A 17,869-nucleotide genomic window follows, 5' to 3' on the forward strand; every position below is an offset into this window, starting at 1 on the left:
CTCACAATGGAGACATTACCGGTCCCCGCTTGAGCAAATCGATGAGCCATGGGATGACAGTGACCGTGACAGTTTTTCCTGTGACTGCTTTAGACAATAACAACAGCAGTTATAATAATAACAGCAAAAAAGTTTTTTATTACTTTTTCAAAAACATCTAAAATCTAATCCAGGACACTTCCTTAATAATACAAATACCAGATAACAAAAAGAAATCGAAATTCACAGACTTTCATGAATAAAAAAATCCATGTTATGGGTTGACTTCTGTACCTCTGTAAAAGAATATGGTTTGTCAAGGACCCCACGAAAAAAGAAAACTACAGGCCAATATTCCTGATGAACACAGATGCGAAGATTCTCAACAAAATATTAGCAAACAGAATTCAACAACTCATCAAAAAGATCATACACCACGACCAAGTGGGATTCATCCTGGGGATGCAAGGATGGTTTAACATCCGGAAATCAATCAACATCATATCAACAAAAGAAAAGATAAAAATCATATAATCATATCAATAGATGCAGAGAAAGCATTTGACAAGATCCAAGACGCTTTTATGATGAAAACTCTCGCCAAAATGGGTATAGAAGGGACCTTCCTCAATATAGTCAAAGCCAATTATCACAAGCCTACGGCAAGCATCATCCTCAATGGGGAAAAACTAAGACCCTTCCCTCTGAGAACAGGGACAAGACAAGGAGGCCCACTCTCTCCTCTTCTGTTCAATATAGTACTGGAAGTACTTGCAATAGCGATTAGGCAAGAAAACGATATTAAGGGCATTCAGGTAGGAAAGGAAGAAATCAAGCTCTCACTATTCGCTGATGATATGATATTATACTTAGAAAACCCTAAAACCTCTACCAAGAAACTCCTAGAAACAATAGACTCGTTTAGTAAAGTTGCAGGCTATAAAATCAATACCCAAAAGTCCATGGCTTTCTTATATGCAAATAGTGAGAGAGAAGAAAGTGACATGATAAAAGCTATCCCGTTCACAATTGTGCCTCAAAAAATCAAATACCTAAGAATCAGCTTAACTAAGGAGGTAAAGGACTTGTATAATGAAAACTACAAAACGCTACTTCAAGAAATAAAAGAAGACATGAGGAAATGGAAAAATATCCCCTGCTCATGGATTGGAAGAATTAATATTGTCAAAATGGCAATTCTCCCCAAAGCATTGTGCAAATTCAATGCGATCCCTATAGGGATACTCTTGTCATTCTTCAAAGAAATGGAGCAAGTGCTCCTGAAATTCATATGGAACAATAAGCCCCCACGAATAGCTAAAGCAATTCTTGGGAAAAAGAAAATGGGAAGAATCAACCTCCCCAACTTCCAACTCTACTACAAAGCGGTAGTCATTAAAACAGCTTGGTACTGGAACAAAGGCAGAGCAGCAGACCAATGAAACAGGGTTGAATACTCTGACACATCCCCCCAAATTTATGACCATCTAATCTTTGATAAGGGAGCAAAAAAGGCGAAGTGGAGCAAGGAAAGCATGTTTAACAAATTGTGCTTGCAAAACTGGACAGCTACAAGCAAAAAAATGGGCTTAGACCACCTATCACCATGTACAAAAGTCAGATCAAAATGGATTAAGGACCTCAACATCAGACCAGAATCCCTAAGGTACATTGAAGACAAGGTCAGCAAAACCCTCCAAGACACTGAAGCCAAAGGTATCTTCAAAGCTGACATGCCACTGGCCAAGCAAGTGAAAACAGAGATAAATAAATGGGACTATCTCAAACTAAGAAGCTTTTGCACCTCAAGAGAAACAGTGACCAAAGTACAAAGACAATCTACAGAATGGGAAAGAATATTTATGCAGTACCCAACAGATAAAGGGTTGATAACAAGGATATACAATGCACTGGTTGAACTCCACAAGAAGAAAACTGCCAAGCCGATCAAAAAATGGGGTGATGAAATGAACAGAAACTTTCCTAAAGAAGAAATCCGAATGGCTCAGAGGCACATGAGAAAATGTTCCACATCACTAATCATCAGGGAAATGCAGATCAAAACAACCATGAGATATCATCTTACACCACAGAGACTGGCCCACATCCCCCAAAACAAAAACAACCAGTGTTGGTGTGGATGCGGGGAGAAAGGGACTCTTCTTCACTGTTGGTGGGAATGCCGACTGGTTCAGCCATTTTGGAAAACAATATGGACGATTCTCAAAAAATTAGAAATTGAGCTTCCATTTGACCCAGCAATACCACTCCTGGGAATATATCCCGGAGAGGCAAAAAGGTATAGTAAAGATGGCATATGTATTTCTATGTTCATTGCAGCACTGTTTACAATAGCCAGAATCTGGAAAAAACCAGAGTGCCCCCAATACAGATGACTGGTTAAAGAAACTCTGGTATATCTACACAATGGAATACTATGTAGCCATCAGAAAACATGAAGTCATGAAATTTGCATATAAATGGATCAACATGGAAAGTATCATGTTGAGTGAAATGAGTCAGAAAGAAAGAGACAGACATAGAAAGATTGCACTCATATGTGGAATAAAATGTAACTAAGAAGTACAAGTTGGCAATGATGCAACTTCTGGCAGATATCACTCTGGACTTAGTTACTAAAATACAGAAACCCAAAACCGAGAGGCCGCTAAGTGTGGTCACTGGACCTCATACCTCTTCATCCTCAGCAATGGAAAACAAATTATCTAATGCTTCCTTTTCAGCAGGTCTGACTTTAGGGGAGAGACTCTCCAAACAATAATATTGAGTTTCGTTGAAATATTGAATGCAATCAAAGTGAAAGTAAAGTGAAATTTATTAGTTACACAGGCGGTGGGCTAAGATTGGGGGGGCTAGGGGCGTGGGGGGGTTTGGGGTGTGAGGGGGCGGGGTGGAGCTATACTGGGATTCTTGTTGGTGGAATATGTGCACTGGTGAAGGGATGGGTATTCGAGCATTGTATAACTGAGATTTAAACCTGAAAACTTTTTAACTTTCCACATGGTGACTCAATAAAAAAATTAAAAAAAAAAAGAATATGGTTTGTCTTCTCCCATTCCTGACATGCAATTGCATAGATTTTCCACAACAAGCAATTTTTCAATTCCCTAGTTGATCTACAATACTGACACTTCCAATATGTAATGTGTATCTCACCAATTAGGAACTGAAATAGGAAATGTGCACTGTTGAAGGGATAGTGTTGGCACATTTTCTGACTAAAATTCAATCATGAACACCTTTTTAACTGTATATCTCAAAATGATTCATTCAAAATATTTTTTTTTCAAGAACCAAGTGCTCTCCTCCTTTGTAGACACCAGTTTGCAAACAGTAGGTTGATAGGTTAATTACATTACATATCTGTTCATTTTGATTAAAAATCAAGAAATAGAGGATCATCCAAAAGCAGTTTTCTGTATTCAGGAACATTTTTATCCACAGTATTCAGAGACTATCTCCTAGAAGATGGGTTGGTTCTCAAATTTGAAGCTTCTTGAATTTCTTTTTGGTACTAGTGGAAGCTATATAACATAAGTAAGATTAATTTAATCGTGGGCCATCATCGATGAACTAATTCCCTGTTCCTGCTCTCCCTCCCAGAAGGTGGGAGTGTAGTTGGAATTTCCAACCCTCTAATCACAAAATTGTTGCTGTTGTACCCTGAAACTTTTTGGGTGCTCACCACAACTGAATTAGCATAAAGTCAGTTGTGAATTAAAAATTGTTATGAACAACAAAGAGTCATGACATTCCTATTTAGAAATTGCAGCTTTTAGTGTTTTTTGTAAAGAACTTGGGGGCGTGTCTATTTTGGCAATTATATCACACTTTTACTATAAAAGTGTGCTATGCTATAGTGTAACTGGAGTCTTTAGTTTACTGAGCAGCATATCTCAATCTACTGTAGTTAACATAAAAGATGTTTTGGGGTGGGGTTATTCAAAGAAGATTCTCAAATGGGCTGTGAACGGGCAAGAACTGTGATTTACTTACCTAGTGAAATAAAGGACAGGCAACCATTAGGTCTTGAAAAAAATTAATAACTTACATTAAATAAATTATTGTCCAGACGAGCCTCATGCATGAAAGGACTAGCAGAGGAACCCAGGTGTGTGGGACCCGGGGCTGAGATCCCCAAGCCTGCTTGCATTGTGACTGGGCCTCTTCCACCCAGACTCCCCATTTTCCAGTAGCTTGGCAGCCAGACCCACAAATTGCCTTCTGTGCCATGTAATCCCATCAACAGTCAAGATCCAGAGACTATAAAACAACACATTCATAGCAACATGACCTCTTAAAGCTTAAGTCTCCCTCTCAGGGAAGCTGGCAAGGTACTGAGAGCATCCTGCCCGCACGGTAGAGTCTGACAAGCTCTCCATGGTGTATTTGATATGCCAAATACAGTAACACTGATGGGTCTCATTCTCCTTACCTTTAAAGAGTCTCCAATGAGAGACCACTGGGAATGAAGAGTAAAAAGAGGCTGCTAAAATCTCAGGGCTAGTAAGAATGGAGACATTACTGGTGCCCACTCAAGCAAATTGATGATCAATGGGATGACAGTGATACAGTGATACAGTGATACATTAGCCAGCTTTCAATTAATAAACACCACTCTAGGCTCGGTGATACTAGCTTAATCATAAATTAAGCACTGTTTCAGAGGATTTCCTTAAATAGAATTACACATTTTCTTCACTTAAACATATGATTTTCATGCTTACTTTTTAATCTGGATTATATGTATCTCTATGTGCCAGATAAATAATAAAGAGCATTAGTTACTATTGTATCCATAATTATCATCAGACCACTGTGATATGTTCAATTTATTACATTTATTTAAAATTTAATAAAAATATAGTCCCCCTACATAAAAACTCCATAGTATGAAAATTCAATTAAAATATTTTTGATAAATCTTATTAATTATTTCAGAGAATGTATGAGTTTATATCAGTATGTACTATAGATTATTCCCTGACCCCTTACAATTCCAAATCTTTTTAATCTCATGCCTTTGTCAGGTAGGTCCAAGCTAAATATGCTCAACACATGTTTGCTGAATAATAAATCTGATCACATGTCTTGTATGCACAAGAACTCTGAAGAAAGTTATTTGGTGGAAAATGCCCTAAATGAAATCAGGAACGTTAATATGAACTAGAGATGTGAACAAGGAATGAAATGAAAAATATGCTCTGAAGGCTTTTTTAAGACTGGCTAGGCTTTCCATTTGTATACTCTATAAGATTTTACTAGAATGTTCAAAATTAAACCACATTAAAGTAATCAAAGCACTCTCAGAAATGACTCCATAATAATGATTGGGACTTGAAGATACAGCTGGTTTTGGTTAAGAACTGGCTCTTGAAATTTATTTGAAGTAAAATGAAAAGTAAGAAAAAAATGTCCTTTTTAATTGTCTGTATTTTAGGGAATTGATATAGAATGTGATCAAGTGGTGAATGTGTTTCATAAATAAATTGCTGCAGTTTCAAAATTCAGCTCTCCTTTGAAAGACCGGACCATTGGCAATGGAGTTTATCTCAAGCAAACATTGCTAGATTTTGCTCTCCATTTGCCAGAAAAGTTTCTCTCCTTTTGATCCTAGTTACCCAGGCAACCAAGTTTACATCTCTATAGATGTACATTTCCTCTCTTGCATCCACACCCAACAATAACTGGTCATTCATTTGAGCGGTATTTGCTTATCATTTGAGAATTCTCACATGAAGGAAATATAGACATACTATGCCTTGAATTGCAGACTTTTGAAACCAGACTAGCAGAATGAGACAAACTCTCGTGAACAAACTTCTTGTAAATTGTTCTAAGATGAAAGATGTTAGCATGTCATAATGGAAATACTATGCAAGAAATTAATAATTCTAAGTTAAGCTTAAAACTTAAATTGATGACAAACTAATTTGTCTATTATAAGTATGCTACACTTCAAAAATGTTTCAAAATTGTATGAAATTAATATAATTACATATAGGATGATGGTACTTGTCAATATCAATAGCCTGTATTGAGACTAAGAGAAAGATCCCCTCATCATTTTTAGCTGAATAAGCAAACACATTGAGACCAGAGAGATCAGAAGGAAAAAAGTTCTAATTGGATTGCATATCTTTGAAGAACTTACATGATTGGATCAGAACAATGATACATCAGGTAGAGAGTTTACACTGCACTCAGACAATCCAGGTTTTAATTCCTGGTACATGTTCCTTCTAGCCCAGACAGGAATAATTCTTGAGTGTAGAACCAGGAGTAAGTCCTGAGTAAAGCCGGGTGTGGCCCCCCAAGTCCATTATTGAAACAAAATAAAATAAACAACTTACATGATATCACTTGTATCACCTGTCATCCCATTGCTCATGGATTTGCTCGATCGGGCGCCAGTAACGTCTCCATTTCTCCTGTCGTATGCTAGTGTAGCCCATTGGCATCTGTTCGCTCCAGAGCTTCAAATGATTGATTCAGGGTCTTGAAGAAGAAGTCTGACCATCTTGTAGGTGGGCGGCCAGGGATTCTTTCGACGTCCTGTGGAATCCAGTTGGTAACAGCTCTAGTCCAGCAGTTGTCTCCAAATTGCATTACATGTCTGGTCCATAAGTTTCAAATGAAATAGGTCAGGTTGAGGGTTTACGTCCAAAGATAACAAATGGGATAGATGTCTGGGATGTCAGGGAGCGTGAAGGGTCTCTCACATCATGATGGAGGTATGACTTCATATGACCAAACCTTATCTTTATCTCGTTGTCCTGCTTTAACATATGTTTTTCAGATAAAAGGCTTATTTCTAGAGACTAGTCTATTTTGTGTGATATGCATTCTTTAAGGTTTAAACAGTTCCTTACAAAAGCCTGAAAGATCTCAATTCATCTGAGTTTCACATGCTAAGGTAGCACACATGAGAAAAACTTCCTCTTACATCTTGATATCTGCTGATACGAACAATTTAGGGGAGACTGATATTAGTGCTAAAATCTATAAGTTACACTGAATCGATACTCAGATTCTTCTGAGCATGAAGTATTGAAAAAACACTCATTCTTTTTATTTCTTCTTTTGAACAGACTTCAAAAATATTTGCAATTGCTCAAAACTATTATTTTGGTTCTAGCACTTATATTGCCTCAATCTCTTTATTATTTGTCCTCATTTTTATGCCATTCTATATTATTTTTTAGAAGCCCAAGATTATCTATCTGAAATTACTGCCAGATTTATTCTGAAATCTTTTGGAGTTACTCATGTATATTCCTAATGTCTTGCTGAAAACTATTCTGTTCTTCACTTTCCCTTGCTCATTTTCATCTTAATCATTGTCTAGAAAGTTTTTCCCTTTCCTGCTACACTTGAGACTTAAATACTTCTGGACAGTCCTTGCAAAATATGTAACTTAAAAAAAATAACCAAAATTTATATTTCACCTTTTCATGGTAGTATACAGATTTTCTTTGAAATTTTATATTAGCTAGAGAGGGAGTACAGGAATTTGGTACTTGATTTGCATGTAACTAACTTTAGTTCAATTCTCAGCATTGCCTATGGCTTCCCAGAACTGCTGCAGAGATAAGCCTCGAGCAGAGCCCAGAGTAAGCCATGAGCACTGTTGGGAGTGGTCAAAACCTGCCCACTACAATATAATACAGACTTTCTATATGTATCCACCCCTTTCATATTTTAGTGTGATTTTCTCATGTTTTCTAATTTTGTGAATACAATTTTTTTATTTTTAATTTTTTTATTAAAGAACCATAATTTACAAAGTTATCGATAGTTGAGTTTTTGGCATATAATATTTCAACACCAATTGCGCCACCAGTGTCAACTTCCATCAACAGTGAACTGTTGATATTGGATTCAGATTAAGAGTGATAGAAAATAGGGCTTATTGAAGGAACTCTTTGGTTTAGTCCACACCTGGCAATATTCAGGGCTTGCTCCTAGCTCTGTGTTTGGGCACATTCCTGGCAGTGGCCAGGAGACCATATGCCTATGCTGGGAAACACACCAAAGTTGACAGATTACCTAGAGGTGAAAGGATTTTATGCTAATCCTTCAGTATAGAAATTACCATAATATACTGGCTAAAATTGAAAGACACTCTATGGAATGGGTAAAGCTATTGGCACACTTTATATCAGATAAAGGCATAATGTTCAAGGCATGGAAAGCTTTCACAAAACTCAACAACAACGACAGAGCCAACAATTTCATAGAAAAAATTGCAAGAGGAGATGAACATACCCTTCTAGAAGATGGAAAATAGACAATGAGAAAATGTTTGTTCTCACTTGTATTAGGGAGATTCAAATAAAAATGGAAGTGAGATACCATCTCATACCACTGAGATTGGCATATGTCACACTGCAAGCAACCATTGATGGTGAAGATATGGGAAATAGGAACCCTCATTCACTGCTGGCAGGAACATCATCTGGTTCAGCCTTTTTGGAAAAGACCACAGAAACTTATTTGAAAAAAAGCAAAACCAGTGCTTTTATATGACCCAGAAACCCCACTTCTTGGCATCTACCCCCAAACCACAAATGGTAATTTGAAAGGACATGTGCACACAAATGTTTATTTGCCAGGATATGGAAACAACCCAAATATCCAAAAGCAGATGTATGGATAAAGTAATTGTGGAATATGGACCAATGGAATACTACAGAACTGAAAGTAAAACAAAGAAGTCTTGATCTCTTCTGGAACTGTCTATACCAATGCAATAAATATAGGGGCAAAAAGAAAGAAATCTTGCTGTTTTCTCTAACCTGAGTCGAACTTGAAGGAATCACTTAGAGTGAAATAATTTATCGGGAGAATATGTGACAGGTGATATCATTTATCTGTTTTGTATAGACAATAATATACAATGGACTATACATTAAATGAAGACAAATACCCAGTCTCTGATAACAAAGCTGAGAGTAACTGAGAGTAACAAGTAATAATGGAAGCATAAAGAGAAGAGGGAAAAATGTAGAATCGAATTTATATAAGGACAATGGTGGATATTATGGAACACTTTGGTGGTGACTGTGCAGTAACTTTTCTCATAAAAACTATGAAAGTAACACTACTGTATTAGTCTAAATCAATCTTTATAATAACCATTCTATTCTTAAAAGAACAGGGTAATTTATGGAACAATAAATGAGCATTTTAGTATCAATATGGAACTAAAAGTTTTTAATGTTTCCATCTTGTAACTAATTTGTTTACAATAGTGCTAGTATTATTGTTTTATACTTATACTGCTGCTATACCCTGTGGACCACCAGAATTAAAACATCCCTCAACCATCTACAAAGCCCCCCACTATCACCCCACATATACACCCTTAATTTACAGTCCTATTGACCATACATCAGGGTTGGTTTCCATTAAGGATTGTCTAATTTCTTGCTTTGTTTCTTTAAACTCCACATATGAGTGAGATCATATGGTATTTATCTTTCTATCTGACTTTACTTATCATGACACACTCCAATTTTACCCAGGTTGAAGTAAAGTGCAATATTTCATCATAACTCATGCTGAGATATATTTCATTATGTATATATGCTGCAATTCTTTTTTTATCCATTCACCTAATTTTTGGCACTTGGGTTACTTCCAAAGATTGGTTAATATAATGTTTCAGTAAACATAGGTTTGCAAATGACTTTTCTTGTTGATATTTAAAACCATTTAAGGAAAATTAATTTCACACCTAGCATAAAATCATGAATTCTCTATTATCACTAGCACCATAAAAGTAAGAATGTTAATTGCATTCAATAATTTTATTCCTTAAAACTCTAATTTCTTCTACTTCAAAAATATTCTATATTCACAGAAATTAGAGTGAGATAAAACATGTGCAAAATAGCAAGAATTAGCTAGATTCCCAAACTAGAAATTTGTTTTTGCCCTCTAAATTATATTAGTATATTTTCTGAAATACAAACATTAAAAAAACAAATGCATAAAAATATAAACTAATACATATTAACAGAAACGTTAGGGATTTGGCTTATATTAAATCAGAAAAATAGAATAAATCATAGACTATATGTATATATTCCGGTCTTATCCCAACTATTGCCATGCTCCAGGCCGCTTTCTGGACCTTGGCCGCACAACACAACATAAACACTTCTACCCATTTTCCATCGTTATCTCACCATATTTGATGGGGTTGAAATATGGTGTGAGCCATAGGAACACCTGGAATGGCAATTAGAACTAGCCCTAAAAGCCTTCATCCTCTAAGAGCCCAGCAAGCTACCAAGAGGATCCCACCTACATAGCAGAGCCTGAAAAGCTACCCGTGCCATATTCAATATGCCAATAACAATAACAACAATGGGCCTCATTCCCCTGACCCTGGATGAGCCCTCAATATGGCAGTGTTAAGAAGGATGAACAAGGAGAGGTTGATAAAATATCAGGGCCAAACTAGACTGCCAAAACAAAGAAGGACTAAAATGACCATTTAAACTTTTAATGCACAAATGCTGGCATCAAAAGCATCCATCGAGGACCTAATGATGCAAGCACAAAAGATCAAGTATAATGTCATTAGATTGACTAAGATGAGACGGCATCGAACACATCCTGCTGTTTTTGACACTGGAGAAGAACTGTTGCTTAGAACATGTGACAGTAGAAGCGACGGTAGTGTCGGTGTCCTTGTCAACAGGAACTTGGCCATGAGCATTGATTCATTTGAATGGTTAACAGCTCAGATCAGACATTTACATTTGAATAGATGTGGCTCATTGGGAACAGTTTCTATCTTTTTTGTCTATGTACCTACATCCAACTATGACAAAGAAGAAATTAAGAAGTTCTACATGGAGCTGGAGAAGTTCTATAAAGAAGAACACACCTTCTATAAGATCATTGTCAGTGATTTTAACGCCAAGGACCAAGAAGGTTGCCTGAAGAACTCTACATCAGGACCCATGACCTAGAATGGAACAAACAGGGTGAGAGACTATCTGAGTTCATCATGTCGACTAAGACCATCCATGGTAATTCGCAGTTCCAGAAGGCTGAAACTAAACATTGGATATGAGAGTCTCCTGGTGAACAGGTCCACAATGAAATTGACCACATCATATCCAATCAATGGTTTTGCCTGACTAATGTTGCTGTTGTCCAGAAATTCCAAATGGTATCAGACAACTGTCTCCTTGTGGAATTCAACTTCATGGAGTGGGAAGAAAGGGCTGCAAAGTTTAAGAAGAGAACTTCCAGAACGAACACCAACTAGAAGCTATTTGGCACTATTGCAGCAATTTGGGAAGATGCCATCATTGACAGCATCAATGAGGAATATGATTCACTGGTTCAGCACCGCCATGATTATGCGACAAATGCAGAGAGAGAAAGCCACAAAAATTTGCCTTGTCTTCTAAAACTCTCCAGCTCATTCACCAACCTGGTCTGGTGTGAGCCACAGGTAATCACAAGCTAAAGTTCGAGTGAGCAAAGCTGTGAAGAAAAGCGATAAAGGAAGACTTCAAAGAGAGAAGAGCAGCAGTGAAGGCAGATGTGACAGAAGCCAAGAAAAGTACTCACAACATCTGCCTGTCCTTCACCAATTATAAGACCAGGATGACTGCTCTCCAATGTCTTGATGTATCTATCACATCTTCCAGAAGGGCAATGGAAAAGGTTATCCATGACTTCTACTCAGATCTCTTTGATAGCCATGTCCATCTGTCCACATACCAAATTCCTGCAGGATGGATTTGTCATTCCCAGCATTCTCCATTTCGAAACCTGATACTCCATTTTGTCTGTAAAGAAGTGTACAGCACCTGGTCCAGACAAGGTCAGACCCGAACACCTGAAGAATCTTTCGCCAGTACACATCAATACACTGGCTCGGTTCTTCACACACTACCTGTTTGAATGCAAGGGTCAATCCCAGTAGAAAACCAGCACGACCGTCCTGTTGTACAGGAAGGGAGAAACCCATGACATCAGCAACTATTGCCCCTTCTGCCTGTTGTCCATTATCTATAAGTTGTTCACTTGAGTCATCCTAAATAGAATTGTCAGAACACTAGATGAAGGACAAACATGCAAGCAAGCCAGGTTCTAGAAAGGATTCAGCATGACTAACTATACAAACATGGTGACCCCACTCATTGAGGTTTTGCAAGAGTTCAAGATTCCGCTCTGTCTAACGTTCATTGATTTAAAGAAGGCCTTTGATTCTGTTGAATCTTAAGCAGTCATCGAGGCCCTAGCCAAACAGGACGTTCAAACTCAGTGCATCAGGATCCTCTGTGAGGTGTATTACGGATTCACCACCAGGATTTTTCCATTCTACAAAGTAATCATCAATGTAAAGAGAGGGGTTCGGCAGGGCAACACCATTTCACCGAAACTCTTCAGTGCCACCCTCGAGAACATCATGCAACAACTGGAAATGGAAGGAATGGGAGTCATGATACACAGTCAGCAACTACACCAGATGCTTCACTGATGACATCGTTTTAATAGCACGAAAAAATAGCCACATGGCACGAATGCTGGCCAACTTCGACCATAAGTGTGGAAAGGTTGGATTGCAGCTGAATCTCACGAAGACAATGTTCATGAGAAATTGACTAGTTCCTGATGTTCCATTTTCCTTCAACGTAATGAACATCTTTGAATGCAGCAGCTTTGTTTATGTAGGTTGAGAACTCAACATGACAAATGACATGGCACCTGAACTGCACAGGAGGAAGAGAGAGGTATGGAATGCCTCCAAGAATGTCAAAGAAGTGGTTAAGAGGATGAAGAACCTCTGGCTTCGGGCACATCTTTTTGACTCCACCATTCTTCCTACATATGCCTCAGAGACCTGGGCCCTACAAAATCAGGATGAGAACGCTATCCAGGTATCCCAAAGAGGAATCAAAAGAACTATGCTTGAAGTATCACTTTTCACTCAAGTGAGAGAAGGAATCCAGAGTTCAATCCAACCTCCTTCAATGATCAAGAATCAGGGACGTTCTCTTGTTTGCCAAGGCATTGAAAATCAGATGGGCCGGACACGTAATGTAATTTAGAGACAACTGCTGGACTAGAGCTGTTACCAACTGGATTCCACAGTACATCAAAAGGTCATGTGGCCACCTACCTACAAGATGGTCTGACTTTTTCGTGAAGACCCTGAATGAATGGTTTGAGGCTCTTCGTGTTCCTGGAATGAGCAGACGCTAACACACGACAGGGACTAATGGAGAGATTACTGGTGCCCACTTGAGCAAATCAATGTACAATGGGATGACAAGTGATACAAATGATGTATATATTAAAAGATTTATTTGTATTACATGTGATTAAAAGTTTGCTAAATTCTGCATTGTAATAGAAAATAGTTAAATTATTTCTTTAATAATTTAAGTATTAGTGTGATATATAGGTCACATCTCTGAGACACATAGCAGGGGATAGAATTGGACCTGAATCTTAACGTATACAAGGCTGCACATGTATAGACAAAATGTGAGAGAAAAGAATGGGATTTGTTCAACCTCAAATAATAACTTCTTGTGTACTTTTTATCTATCTTTTCACTTTCAAAATCTTGAAAAATATTTTCAGTTTGGAAAATTCATCAAAATTGGAACAGAAGGCCTGAAAATATGGCTATAAATCAGAGAGAACCAGCATTCAATTAAATCAAAGTGATACATAGATCTTAGGCTAGGATGATGAAAACATAAATCTGTGATTTTTTTTTAGCAGTTTACAAGTCAAAACCTTGACAAATCAGATCTTTCCTTTTTAAAAAGGAAATAATAAACATAGAGTCATCAGGAAAACACCAATCAAGTTCCTTATGCATGGAAGAAACTCTGTAGTACGTTGCAATATCAGCAACAATAATTATATTTAGTTACTCTCTCATTAATAGCCAAGTGTGTTTAGATCTTTTATTTTGAAAACACACTAACTTATTCCTCCAGAGAAATCTGTGAAATGCATTTCATTCATTTTTCATTTAAGACAGTTAAAATAGCAAAGTTAAAAATCGCAAACATAAAAACTAAATCTGACCTATAAGTTATATTATTAATATCATCTTAGTAGAATGTAAATCTACTAAGGGTATATTCCATCTCTTTCTATTGTCCTCTTCATAGCTGAAATCAGAGAGAATATTGATTGTAGATGACCATGAGCCAAGAATTGTATGACATAGGAAATTGTTTCTTGGACTTTGTTTCATAGGTTTCTATGAGCCTCATTTAACCAGCTTTAATACCATGGGAATATAAAAATAATATTTTTGGCAACCCCCAGATCTTTTTATCAGCCTGCAATTTAACCAGATCTGTTAGAAATCCATAAATACATTGAAAAGTGCTGTTCTAGAACACTAGTGCCCAAACTGGACTCTTCCCTGGAACTTAATTTATAATATCCACAGGAAAAGTAGCTCTCCAGGTAGTGTTCTAGACTCACTAGACCACAAGTGTGAAAAGCATCAGATGTGTGCCTTTTAATCTATATAAGTTACATTGCAACCTGATCAGTTTACTTGAAGCTGGTGGTCTTCTCATGTGGTCTTCTCACTTCAGGTAGATTGTGGATGAGAAAGAATGCAGAGGTCTTGAAAGACAGTTACAACTTCAGTTAATTTTGATTTCCGAAGCTGATTGTCCAGAAAAGAACTTGTTCTGAGGATAATGTCTTGCTTCTAGGACAGAATGCTTTCTCACTTATGTGAATAATTCAAGATGGAGATACCAGCAAAAACTAGAAAATCATATCTAGAATGGAAGTAAAACCAATTTTGTCAATTTTAGGGTCAATAGAATCAACTTAAACCTGATCTCAAAATAGATGTGTGTCTGTCAGATGAGAGTGTGAAAAGAAGACAAAAGCACTTCAATGTTTTTTTAAAAACTGACAAGAACACACTTTGTTTTATTTCATTTATTTATTTTTTTAGTGTTTAGGCACCATGATTTAAAACACTGCTTATAGTAGAATTTCAGACATACAAGCTTTCATTTCCATACCAGTAGACATCATTCAAAGGGACCGATGTGTTAATATCTCAAGACCAGTGTCTATTCCCCTTAGAAAACGTTGCTTTTTATTAAGAAAAATATATCATCATCATCATCATAATCATCCCGTTGATCATTGAATTTCTCGAGTGGTCTCAGTAGTGTCTCCATTCGTCCTAGACCTGAGATTTTAGAAGACTCTCTACTCATCCTTCCCAACAATGCCGCATTGGAGGCTCTTTCAGGGTCAGGGAAATGAGACACAGCTTTTTACTGGTTTTGGCATATGAATACACCATGGGGAGTTTGTGAGGCTCTCCCATATGGGCAGGAAACTCTCGGTAGCTTGCCAGGTTCTCCCAGAGGGAGAAGTAGGCTATAAGTAACTTCCAGGAGCTTGTTTTTAAGTCTCTGGATGTTGGCCGTTGATGGATTACACGGCGGAGCGGGAGAAGGTGGGGGGGCAGTTCCTGGGTGTGACCGCCTAGCTACAAGAAAATGGGAAATCTGGGTGCAAGAGGCCCAGTCCCGATCTGAGCAGGCTTGGAGGTCTCAGCCCCAAGTCCCACACACCTGGGTTCCTCTGCCGGTACCTTCATGCATGAGGCTCATCCAAACGTGTGCAGAGAGGCCTCAAGCATGGCTGTGGCTAGAAAATATATATCATAGTTATATATGATTTAGATAGATAGATGATAGATAGATAGCATAGCATTTGTAAGAAAAATATATATCATAGTTAATTTGAGATGTGGGCCTGTCTTTCGCATAGAAACCCTGACTGCATTTACAAAGGTACTAGAGCATCTCTCAAACTATTCAATCTGGGAATTTGTTTCTAGAGTGTGGCCAAGCTTTAAATTTTTTTGTCTCTTTTTTTGTTTGTTTTTTCGTTATGGGTCACACTTGGCAGTGCTCAGGACTTTCATCTATCTCTGTGCAGATTTACGGGATCATAAGTAGTGCCAGGGAAAGAACCTAAGTCAGCTAGGAATAAGACAAGTGACTTACCTGTTCTGCTCCGTTTGCAGCCCAAAGAGCCATAAACACTTGGTTTTTTTCTATGATATGTTATTATGACTCTCTCTTATTGTAGCTACTTTTCAGTGGGGGTCTATCTTTGTTTAGGTAGGGGCTAAGTTTCTGTATCTCAGTGATGACTCAGAGCTGGTGATTTAATAACTTCTTTAAGTCACATATTGATATTAGTATTATTTTTCAAAGAGTTGTCTATCTTGCTGCACAATTTAAAGTCACAGACTGTGATTACCTTACTCCCCTCAATTATATACACCCAAACATATTTTTTCCAGGATGATTTTGTTTATTTTGGGATCTGTATGATTGTACACAGATTTTAGTAGAATTTGTTCAAGGTCTTTGAATTATGTCATCATAATTGGTCATTGGGAGATAGGGGGTTTACACTAAATCTCTGTAAAGATTTGGATAGAATGGCTGTGCTGGCCAAAGTAAACTCTTCCAATATATGAATAAAGGATTTTATTTTCATTTTCTGGTGCTCTCTTCTATTTATTTTAATCGCGATTTATTGTTTGTAGTGCATAAATGTTGGCAATTTTCATTTAGTTTATAAATAGGTTTTCAATGTTTTTAGACAAGATTTTAAATAGAACACTCTTTTTGATACCTTTATTGACAGTATTATTTATGTATAGGGATTCAAATATTTTTGTGTATGATTTTGTAACCAACTTTGCCTGGTATATTTTCAAGATTTTTTTTTTTGGAGAGGGGGGAGTGGAATATATTTTCAAGATTTTTTTTGGGGGGGAGAGGGGGAGTGGAATCCTTAGTGTCTTCCATGTATATTGTCATGTCATCTGAAAATAGTGATAGTTAAACTTCTTTCCCAATTTGAATCCTTTCGATTTCTCATTCTTGTGTAATTGCAAGCATTGTATCTTAATAAGAGTTAAGTCCTTCCGATCGATTGATCGTAACCAGTATGAAGTATCCATCCTTATCTCTTATTACTTTGTTTATCTTGAGCACTATTTGGTCTAATTCAAGTTTCACAAGTTCTGTGCATGAATCCTTTCTATGCTTTCACACTAGCCTGTGCTTATCAAGCAAATTCAAGTACATTTTCTTTAAGCAGGGGAAGGCTGAGTTATTCTGCTGGTCCTTTTAGCTGCTCTGCCTTTCTACAAGAGAGTTCAGTATATTGATATTTGAATGTCACTGATGTGAAGAGATTGTTTCCACTTTTTCTCTGGGGATTAAGATTGCTTTCAGTTTTTTTGTGTGTGTTTTCTAAGTAAAAGCAGATTTTGTCCAGAAATTCTAAGGAAGGGAAGGATGAGTGGAAAAGAGAGAGAGAGAGACAGAGACAGAGAGACACAGAGAGAGCGATGTACTCAAGGGACAACAGACTTCTCCATAGTGACAGAAAGAGTCCCACTACACATTTCACCATAAAAATCTTAAAGTGCACATCTCAAGAGGGGAGACGCAGGCGATATATGTTTGGGTGCCACGTATGTGTAGGCAACACATATGATCAGGCAGTGCATACATCTTAGAATGTTTCTTATTCAAACTTTGTATTTCATAAGAGACCATTCAATTCTCTTTGCAAGGTAGTTTGGATACAAAAGATGCCTTCATCTATTGCTTCTCTGCAAATGTGTTTATCCCTTCCTCAACTCTAAGCAATAAACTTTCAGAATAGAAGATTCTTATTTGCAGGTTCTTTTTATTCCATAATTTAATGTTTCACTCAATTCCCTTCTTACCAATAGTATTTCTCCTCAGAAAACTGATGTGAATTTTTTTTTCCCACATGTATTTAATGATTCTCTCTTGAAGCT

Source organism: Sorex araneus, chromosome 3 (assembly GCF_027595985.1).
Source record: "Sorex araneus isolate mSorAra2 chromosome 3, mSorAra2.pri, whole genome shotgun sequence".
Lineage (NCBI taxonomy): Eukaryota > Metazoa > Chordata > Mammalia > Eulipotyphla > Soricidae > Sorex > Sorex araneus.